The following is a 12,950-nucleotide window of genomic DNA, read 5'->3' as shown; positions in this document are numbered from 1 at the left end:
ATCAGACATCGACAGTGACCCCAACATCAGAGATCGACTGTGACCCCAACATCAGGCATTGATCGTGACCCCAACATCAGACATCGGACATCGACAGTGACCCCAACATCAGAGATCAGACATCGACCCCCAACATCACACATCGACTGGGACCCCCTAACATCAGACATTGTCCCCCAACATCAGACATCGACAGTTGCCCCAACATCAGACATTGACAGTGACCCCAACATCAGACATCGACAGTGACCGCAACATCAGACATTGACAGTGACCCCAACATCAGACATTGACAGTGACCCCAACATCAGACATCGACAGTGACCCCAACATCAGACATCGACAGGGACCCCCCCAACATCAGACATCGACAGTGACCCCATCATCAGACATCGACAGGGACCCCCTAACATCAGACATCGACAGTGACCCCAACATCAGACATCGACAGGGGCCACCCCAACATCAGACATCGACAGTGACCCCAACATCAGACATCGACAGTGACCCCAACATCAGACATCGACAGTGACCCCAACACCAGACATTGACAGTGAACCCAACATCAGACATCGACAGTGACCCCAACATCAGACATTGACCCCCAACATCAGACATCGACAGTGACCCCAACATCAGACATCGACAGTGACCCCAACATCAGACATCGACAGTGACCCCAACATCAGACATCGACAGTGAACCCAACATCAGACATTGACAGTGACCCCAACATCAGACATCGACAGTGACCCCAACATCAGACATTGACAGTGTCCCCAACATCAGACATCGGCAGTGACCCCAACATCAGACATTGACAGTGACCCCAACATCATACATCGAGAGTGACCCCCAACATCAGACATTGACCCCCAACATCAGACATCGACAGTGACCCCCCAACATCAGACATCGACAGTGACCCCTACATCAGACATTGACAGTGACCCCAACATCAGTCATCGACAGGGGCCCTCCAACATCAGACATCGACAGTGACCCCAACATCAGACGTCCGATATCGAACCCCAACATCAGACATTGACAGTAACACCAACATCAGACATCGACAGGGGCCCCCAACATTAGACATCGACAGTGACCACAACATCAGACATCGACAGTGACCCCAACATCAGACATTGACAGTGACCACAACATCAGACTTTGACAGTGACCCCAACATCAGACATTGACAGTGACCCCAACATCAGACATTGACAGTGACCCCAACATCAGACATAGACAGTGACCCCAACATCAGACATCGACAGTGACCCCAACATCAGACATCGACAGGGACCCCTCAAAATCAGACATCGACAGTGACCCCAACATCAGAGATCGACTGTGACCCCAACATCAGGCATTGATCGTGACCCCAACATCAGACATCGGACATCGACAGTGACCCCAACATCAGAGATCAGACATCGACCCCCAACATCACACATCGACTGGGACCCCCTAACATCAGACATTGTCCCCCAACATCAGACATCGACAGTTGCCCCAACATCAGACATTGACAGTGACCCCAACATCAGACATCGACAGTGACCGCAACATCAGACATTGACAGTGACCCCAACATCAGACATTGACAGTGACCCCAACATCAGACATCGACAGTGACCCCAACATCAGACATCGACAGGGACCCCCCCAACATCAGACATCGACAGTGACCCCATCATCAGACATCGACAGGGACCCCCTAACATCAGACATCGACAGTGACCCCAACATCAGACATCGACAGGGGCCACCCCAACATCAGACATCGACAGTGACCCCAACATCAGACATCGACAGTGACCCCAACATCAGACATCGACAGTGACCCCAACACCAGACATTGACAGTGAACCCAACATCAGACATCGACAGTGACCCCAACATCAGACATTGACCCCCAACATCAGACATCGACAGTGACCCCAACATCAGACATCGACAGTGACCCCAACATCAGACATCGACAGTGACCCCAACATCAGACATCGACAGTGAACCCAACATCAGACATTGACAGTGACCCCAACATCAGACATCGACAGTGACCCCAACATCAGACATTGACAGTGTCCCCAACATCAGACATCGGCAGTGACCCCAACATCAGACATTGACAGTGACCCCAACATCATACATCGAGAGTGACCCCCAACATCAGACATTGACCCCCAACATCAGACATCGACAGTGACCCCCCAACATCAGACATCGACAGTGACCCCAACATCAGACATCGATAGGGACCCCAACATCAGACATCGACAGTGACCCCAACATCAGACATCGACAGTGACCCCAACATTAGACATCGACAGTGACCCCAACATCAGACATCGACAGGGCCCCCCCCAACATCAGATATTGACAGGGCCCCCGCAACATCAGACATCGACAGGGCCCCCCCAACATCAGACATCGACAGTGACCCCAACATCAGACATTGACAGTGACCCCAACATCAGACTTCGACAGGGGCCCCCCAACATCAAACATCGACAGGGGCCCCCCCAACATCAGACATTGACAGTGACCCCAACATCAGATAGCGACAGTGACCCCAACATTAGACATCGACAGGGGCCCCCCCAACATCAGATATTGACAGGGCCCCACCAACATCAGACAACGACAGGGCCCCCCCAACATCAGACATCGACAGTGACCCCAACATCAGACATTGACAGTGACCCCAACATCAGTCATCGACAGGGGCCCTCCAACATCAGACATCGACAGTGACCCCAACATCAGACGTCCGATATCGACCCCCAACATCAGACATTGACAGTGACACCAACATCAGATATCGACAGGGGATCCCAACATCAGACATCGACAGTGACCCCAACATCAGACATCGACAGTGACCCCAACATCAGACATTGACAGTGACCACAACATCAGACTTTGACAGTGACCCCAACATCAGACATTGACAGTGACCCCAACATCAGACATTGACAGTGACCCCAACATCAGACATAGGCAGTGACCCCAACATCAGACATCGACAGTGACCCCAACATCATACATCGACAGGGACCCCTCAAAATCAGACATCGACAGTGACCCCAACATCAGAGATCGACTGTGACCCCCAACATCAGACATCGACAGGGGCCCCCCTAACATCAGACATCGACAGTGACCCCCAACATCAGACATCGACAGTGAACCCAACATCAGACATCGACAGTGACCCCAGCATCAGACATCGACAGTGACCCGAACATCAGACATTGACCCGCAACATCAGACATCGACAGTGACCCCCAACATCAGACATCGACAGTGACCCCAACATCAGACATTGACCTCCAACATCAGACATCGACAGTGACCCCCAACATCAGACATCGACAGTGACCCCAACATCAGACATTGATAGTGACCCCAACATCAGACATTGACAGTGACCCCAACATCAGACATCAACAGTGACCCCAACATCAGACATCGACAGGGGCCCCCCAACATCAGACATCGACAGTGACCACAACATCAGACATCGACAGGGGCCCCTAAACATCAGACATCGACAGTGACCCAAACATCAGACATCGACAGGGACACCAACATCAGACATCGACAGTGACCCCAACATCATACATCGACAGTGACCCCGAACATCAGACATCGACAGGGGCCCCCCCAACATCAGACATCGACAGTGACCCCAACATCAGACATCGACAGTGACCCCAACATCAGACATTGACAGTGACCCCAACATCAGACATCGACAGTGACCCCAACATCAGACATCGACAGTGACCCCAACATCAGACATTGATCGTGACCCCAACATCAGACATCGGACATCGACAGTGACCCCAACATCAGAGATCAGACATCGAGCCCCAACATCACACATCGACTGAGACCCCCTAACATCAGACATTGTCCCCCAACATCAGACATCGACAGTGACCCCAACATCAGACATCGACAGGGGCCCCAACATCAGACATTGACAGTGACCCCAACATCAGACATCGACAGTGACCGCAACATCAGACATTGACAGTGACCCCAATATCAGACATTGAGAGCGACCTCCAACATCAGACATTGACAGTGACCCCAACATCAGACATCGAGAGTGACCCCAACATCAGACATCGACAGTGACCCCAACATCAGACATCGACAGTGACCCCCAACATGAGACATCGACAGTGACCCCCAAAATCAGACATCGACAGTGACCCCAACATCAAACATCGAGAGTGACCCCAACATCAGACATTGACAGTGACCCCAACATCAGACATCGACAGTGTCCCCAACATCAGACATCGACAGTGACCCCAACGTCAGACATCAACAGTGACCCCAACACCAGACATTGACAGTGACCCCAACATCAGACATCGACAGTGACCCACAACATCAGACAGTGACAGTGACCCCAACATCAGACATCGACAGTGACCCCAACATCAGACATTGATCGTGTCCCCAACATCAGACATCGGACATCGACAGTGACCCCAACATCAGAGATCAGACATCGACCCCCAACATCACACATCGACTGGGATCCCCTAACATCAGACATTGTCCCCCAACATCAGACATCGACAGTGACCCCAACATCAGACATCGACAGGGGCCCCAACATCAGACATTGACAGTGACCCCAACATCAGACATCGACAGTGACCGCAACATCAGACATTGACAGTGACCCCAATATCAGACATTGAGAGCGAACTCCAACATCAGACATTGACAGTGACCCCAACATCAGACATCGACAGTGACCCCAACATCAGACATCGACAGTGACCCCCAACATCAGACATCGACAGTGACCCCCAACATCAGACATCGACAGTGACCCCAACATCAAACATCGAAAGTGACCCCAACATCAGACATTGACAGTCAGCCCAACATCAGACATCGACAGTCTCCCTAACATCAGACATCGACAGTGACCCCAACGTCAGACATCAACAGTGACCCCAACATCAGACATCGACAGTCTCCCCAACATCAGACATCGACAGTGACCCCAACGTCAGACATCAACAGTGACCCCAACATCAGACATTGGCAGTGTCCCCAACATCAGACATCGGCAGTGACCCCAACATCAGACATTGACAGTGACCCCAACATCATACATCGAGAGTGACCCCCAACATCAGACATTGACCCCCAACATCAGACATCGACAGTGACCCCCTAACATCAGACATCGACAGTGACCCCAACATCAGACATCGATAGGGACCCCAACATCAGACATCGACAGTGACTCCAAAATCAGACATCGACAGTGACCCCAACATCAGACATCGACAGTGACCCCAACATCAGACATCGACAGGGCCCCCCCCAACATCAGATATTGACAGGGCCCCCCCCAACATCAGACATCGACAGGGCCCCCCCAACATCAGACATCGACAGTGACCCCAACATCAGACATTGAAAGTGACCCCAACATCAGACTATGACAGGGGCCCCCCAACATCAAACATCGACAGGGGCCCCCCCAACATCAGACATTGACAGTGACCCCAACATCAGATATCGACAGTGACCCCAACATCATACATCGACAGGGGCCCCCCCAACATCAGATATTGACAGGGCCCCACCAACATCAGACATCGACAGTGACCCCCAACATCAGACATCGACAGTGACCCCCAACATCAGACATCGACAGTGACCCCAACATCAGACATCGACAGGGGCCCCCCAACATCAGACATCGACAGTGACCACAACATCAGACATCGACAGGGGCCCCCAAACATCAGACATCGACAGTGACCCAAACATCAGACATCGACAGGGACCCCAACATCAGACATCGACAGTGACCCCAACATCAGACATCGACAGTGACCCCGAACATCAGACATCGACAGGGGCCCCCCCAACATCAGACATCGACAGTGACCCCAACATCAGACATCGACAGTGACCCCAACATCAGACATTGACAGTGACCCCAACATCAGACATCGACAGTGACCCCAACATCAGACATCGACAGTGACCCCAACATCAGACATTGATCTTGACCCCAACATCAGACATCGGACATCGACAGTGACCCCAACATCAGAGATCAGACATCGAGCCCCAACATCACACATCGACTGGGACCCCCTAACATCAGACATTGTCCCCCAACATCAGACATCGACAGTGACCCCAACATCAGACATCGACAGGGGCCCCAACATCAGACATTGACAGTGACCCCAACATCAGACATCGACAGTGACCGCAACATCAGACATTGACAGTGACCCCAACATCAGACATCGACAGTGACCTCCAACATGAGACATCGACAGTGACCCCCAACATCAGACATCGACAGTGACCCCAACATCAAACATCGAGAGTGACCCCAACATCAGACATTGACAGTGACCCCAACATCAGACATCGACAGTGTCACCAACATCAGACATCGACAGTGACCCCAACGTCAGACATCAACAGTGACCCCAACACCAGACATTGACAGTGACCCCAACATCAGACATCGACAGTGACCCACAACATCAGACAGTGACAGTGACCCCAACATCAGACATCGACAGTGACCCCAACATCAGACATTGATCGTGTCCCCAACATCATACATCGGACATCGACAGTGACCCCAACATCAGAGATCAGACATCGACCCCCAACATCACACATCGACTGGGACCCCCTAACATCAGACATTGTCCCCCAACATGAGACATCGACAGTGACCCCAACATCAGACATCGACAGGGGCCCCAACATCAGACATTGACAGTGGCCCAACATCAGACATCGACAGTGACCGCAACATCAGACATTGACAGTGACCCCAATATCAGACATTGAGAGCGAACTCCAACATCAGACATTGACAGTGACCCCAACATCAGACATCGACAGTGACCCCCAACATCAGACATCGACAGTGACCCCCAACATCAGACATCGACAGTGACCCCAACATCAAACATCGAGAGTGACCCCAACATCAGACATTGACAGTCACCCCAACATCAGACATCGACAGTGTCCCCAACATCAGACTTCGACAGTGACCCCAACGTCAGCCATCAACAGTGACCCCAACATCAGACATCGACAGTGACGCCAACATCAGACATTGGCAGTGTCCCCAACATCAGACATCGGCAGTGACCCCAACATCAGACATTGACAGTGACCCCAACATCATACATCGAGAGTGACCCCCAACATCAGACATTGACCCCCAACATCAGACATCGACAGTGACCCCCTAACATCAGACATCGACAGTGACCCCAACATCAGACATCGATAGGGACCCCAACATCAGACATCGACAGTGACCCCAAAATCAGACATCGACAGTGACCCCAACATCAGACATCGACAGTGACCCCAACATCAGACATCGACAGGGCCCCCCCCAACATCAGATATTGACACGGCCCCCCTAACATCAGACATTGACAGTGACCCCAACATCAGACTTTGACAGGGGCCCCCCAACATCAAACATCGACAGGGGCCCCCCCAACATCAGATATTGACAGGGCCCCACCAACATCAGACATCGACAGGGCCCCCCCAACATCAGACATCGACAGTGACCCCTACATCAGACATTGACAGTGACCCCAACATCAGTCATCGACAGGGGCCCTCCAACATCAGACATCGACAGTGACCCCAACATCAGACGTCCGATATCGAACCCCAACATCAGACATTGACAGTGACCCCAACATCAGACATCGACAGGGGCCCCCAACATCAGACATCGACAGTGACCACAACATCAGACATCGACAGTGACCCCAACATCAGACATTGACAGTGACCACAACATCAGACTTTGACAGTGACCCCAGCATCAGACATCGACAGTGACCCGAACATCAGACATTGACCCCCAACATCAGACATCGACAGTGACCCCCAACATCAGACATCGACAGTGACCCCAACATCAGACATTGAACTCCAACATCAGACATCGACAGTGACCCCCAACATCAGACATCGACAGTGACCCCAACATCAGACATTGAGAGTGACCCCAACATCAGACATTGACAGTGACCCCAACATCAGACATCGACAGTGACCCCCAACATCAGACATCGACAGTGACCCCCAACATCAGACATCGACAGGGGCCCCCAACATCAGACATCGACAGTGACCCAAACAGCAGTCATCGACAGGGACCACAACATCAGACATCGACAGTGACCCCAACATCAGACATCGACAGTGACCCCAACATCAGACATCGACAGTGACCACAACATCAGACATTGACAGTGACCCCAACATTAGACATCGACAGTGACCCCAACATCAGACATCGACAGTGACCCCAACATCAGGCATTGATCGTGACCCCAACATCAGACATCGGACATCGACAGTGACCCCAACATCAGAGATCAGACATCGACCCCCAACATCACACATCGACTGGGACCCCCTAACATCAGACATTGTCCCCCAACATCAGACATCGACAGGTGCCCCAACATCAGACATTGACATTGACCCCAACATCAGACATCGACAGTGACCGCAACATCAGACATTGACAGTGACCCCAATATCAGACATTGAGAGCGACCTCCAACATCAGACATCGACAGTGACCCCAACATCAGACATCGAAAGTGACCCCCAACATCAGACATTGACAGTGAACCTAACATCAGACATTGACCCCCAACATCAGACATCGACAGTGACCCTCAACATCAGACATCGCCAGTGACCCCAACATCAGACATCGACAGTGACCCCAACATCAGACATCGACAGTGACCCCAACATCAGACATCGACAGCGGCCGCAACATCAGACATTGACAGTGACCCCAAGATCAGACATCCACAGTGACCCCAACATCAGACATTGACAGTGACCCCAACATCAGACATTGAGAGCGACCTCCAACATCAGACATCGACAGTGACCGCAACATCAGACATTGACAGTGACCCTAACAACAGACATCGACAGTGACCCCAACATCAGATATTGACAGTGACCCCAACATCAGACATTGACAGTGACCCCAACATCAGACATCGACAGTGACCCCAACATCAGACATCGACAGTGACCCCAACATCAGGCATTGATCGTGACCCCAACATCAGACATCGGACATCGACAGTGACCCCAACATCAGAGATCAGACATCGACCCCCAACATCACACATCGACTGGGACCCCCTAACATCAGACATTGTCCCCCAACATCAGACATCGACAGGTGCCCCAACATCAGACATTGACAGTGACCCCAACATCAGACATCGACAGTGACCGCAACATCAGACATTGACAGTGACCCCAATATCAGACATTGAGAGCGACCTCCAACATCAGACATTGACAATGACCCTAACATCAGACATCGACAGTGATGCCAACATCAGACATCGACAGTGACCCCAACATCAGACATCGACAGTGACCCGAACATCAGACATTGACAGTGACCCCAACATCAGACATTGACCCCCAACATCAGACATCGACAGTGACCCCAACATCAGACATCGACAGCGGCCGCAACATCAGACATTGACAGTGACCCCAACATCAGACATCCACAGTGACCCCAACATCAGACATTGACAGTGACCCCCAACATCAGACATCGACAGGGGCCCCCCAACATCAGACATCGACAGTGACCCCCAACATCAGACATCGACAGTGACCCCAACATCAGACATCGATAGTGACCCCAGCATCAGACATCGACAGTGACCCGAACATCCGACATTGACACCCAACATCAGACATTGAGAGCGACCTCCAACATCAGACATCGACAGTGACCGCAACATCAGACATTGACAGTGACCCTAACAACAGACATCGACAGTGACCCCAACATCAGATATTGACAGTGACCCCAACATCAGACATTGACAGTGACCCCAACATCAGACATTGACAGTGACCCCAACATCAGACATCGACAGTGACCCCAACATCAGAGATCGACTGTGACCCCCAACATCAGACATCGACAGGGGCCCCCCAACATCAGACATCGACAGTGACCCCCAACATCAGACATCGACAGTGACCCCAACATCAGACATCGATAGTGACCCCAGCATCAGACATCGACAGTGACCCGAACATCCGACATTGACACCCAACATCAGACATCGACAGTGACCCCCAACATCAGACATCGATAGTGACCCCAACATCAGACATTGACCTCCAACATCAGACATCGAAAGTGACCCCCAACATCAGACATCGACAGTGACCCCAACATCAGACATCGACAGTGACCCCCAACATCAGACATCGACAGTGACCCCCAACATCAGACATCGACAGTGACCCCAACATCAGACATCGACAGGGGCCCCCCAACATCAGACATCGACAGTGACCCCAACATCAGACATCGACAGGGGCCCCCAAACATCAGACATCGACAGTGACCCAAACATCAGACATCGACAGGGACCCCAACATCAGACATCGACAGTGACCCCAACATCAGACATCGACAGTGACCCCAACATCAGACATCGACAGGGTCCCCAACATCAGACATCGACAGTGACCCAAACATCAGACATCGACTGTGATCCCCAACATCAGACATCGACAAGGGCCCCCCCAACATCAGACATTGACAGTGACCCCAACATCAGACATCGACAGTGACCCCAACATCAGACATTGAAAGTGACCCCAACATCAGACATCGACAGTGACCCCAACATCAGACATCGACAGTGACCCGAACATCAGACATTGATCGTGACCCCAACATCAGACATCGGACATCGACAGTGACCCCAACATCAGAGATCAGACATCGATCCCCAGCATCAAACATCGACTGGGACCCCCTAACATCAGACATTGTCCCCCAACATCAGACATCGACAGTGACCCCAACATCAGATATCGACAGGGGCCCCAACATCAGACATTGACAGTGACCCCAACATCAGACATCGACAGTGACCGCATCATCAGACATTGACAGTGACCCCAATATCAGACATTGAGAGCGACCTCCAACATCAGACATTGACAGTGACCCCAACATCAGACATCGACAGTGACCTCAACATCAGACATAGACAGTGACCCCAACATCAGACATCGACAGTGACCCCCAACATCAGACATCGACAGTGACCCCAACATCAGACATCGACAGTGACCCCAGCATCAAACATCGAGAGTGACCCCAACATCAGACATTGACAGTGACCCCAACATCAGACATCGACAGTGTCCCCAACATCAGACATCGACAGTGACCCCAACGTCAGACATCAACAGTGACCCCAACATCAGACATTGACAGTGACCCCAACATCAGACATCGACAGTTACCCACAACATCAGACAGTGACAGTGACCCCAATATCAGACATCGTCAGTGATCTCAACATCAGACATTGACAGTGACCCCAACATCAGACATCGACAGGGATCCCTCAACATCAGACATTGACCCCCAACATCAGACATCGACAGTGACCCCAATATCAGACATCGACAGTGACCCCAACATCAGACATCGACAGTGACCCCAACATCAGACTTCGACAGGGGCCCCCCAACATCAAACATCGACAGGGGCCCCCCAACATCAAACATCGACAGGGGCCCCCCCAACATCAGACATTGACAGTGACCCCAACATCAGATAGCGACAGTGACCCCAACATCAGACATCGACAGGGCCCCCCCCAACATCAGATATTGACAGGGCCCCACCAACATCAGACAACGACAGGGCCCCCCCAACATCAGACATCGACAGTGACCCCAACATCAGACATTGACAGTGACCCCAACATCAGTCATCGACAGGTGCCCTCCAACATCAGACATCGACAGTGACCCCAACATCAGACGTCCGATATCGACCCCCAACATCAGACATTGACAGTGACACCAACATCAGACATCGACAGGGGCCCCCAACATCAGACATCGACAGTGACCCCAACATCAGACATCGACAGTGACCCCAACATCAGACATTGACAGTGACCACAACATCAGACTTTGACAGTGACCCCAACATCAGACATTGACAGTGACCCCAACATCAGACATTGACAGTGACCCCAACATCAGACATAGACAGTGACCCCAACATCAGACATCGACAGTGACCCCAACATCAGACATCGACAGGGACCCCTCAAAATCAGACATCGACAGTGACCCCAACATCAGAGATCGACTGTGACCCCCAACATCAGACATCGACAGGGGCCCCCCTAACATCAGACATCGACAGTGACCCCCAACATCAGACATCGACAGTGACCGCAACATCAGACATCGACAGTGACCCCAGCATCAGACATCGACAGTGACCCGAACATCAGACATTGACCCCCAACATCAGACATCGACAGTGACCCCCAACATCAGACATCGACAGTGACCCCAACATCAGACATTGACCTCCAACATCAGACATCGACAGTGACCCCCAACATCAGACATCGACAGTGACCCCAACATCAGTCATTGATAGTGACCCCAACATCAGACATTGACAGTGACCCCAACATCAGACATTGAGAGCGACCTCCAACATCAGACATCGACAGTGACCGCAACATCAGACATTGACAGTGACCCTAACAACAGACATCGACAGTGACCCCAACATCAGATATTGACAGTGACCCCAACATCAGACATTGACAGTGACCCCAACATCAGACATCGACAGTGACCCCAACATCAGACATCGACAGTGACCCCAACATCAGGCATTGATCGTGACCCCAACATCAGACATCGGACATCGACAGTGACCCCAACATCAGAGATCAGACATCGACCCCCAACATCACACATCGACTGGGACCCCCTAACATCAGACATTGTCCCCCAACATCAGACATCGACAGGTGCCCCAACATCAG

Source organism: Pristiophorus japonicus, chromosome 11 (assembly GCF_044704955.1).
Source record: "Pristiophorus japonicus isolate sPriJap1 chromosome 11, sPriJap1.hap1, whole genome shotgun sequence".
Lineage (NCBI taxonomy): Eukaryota > Metazoa > Chordata > Chondrichthyes > Pristiophoridae > Pristiophorus > Pristiophorus japonicus.
The sequence above is the reverse complement of the archived record's forward strand: the minus strand, read 5'-3'. Positions refer to the sequence as shown.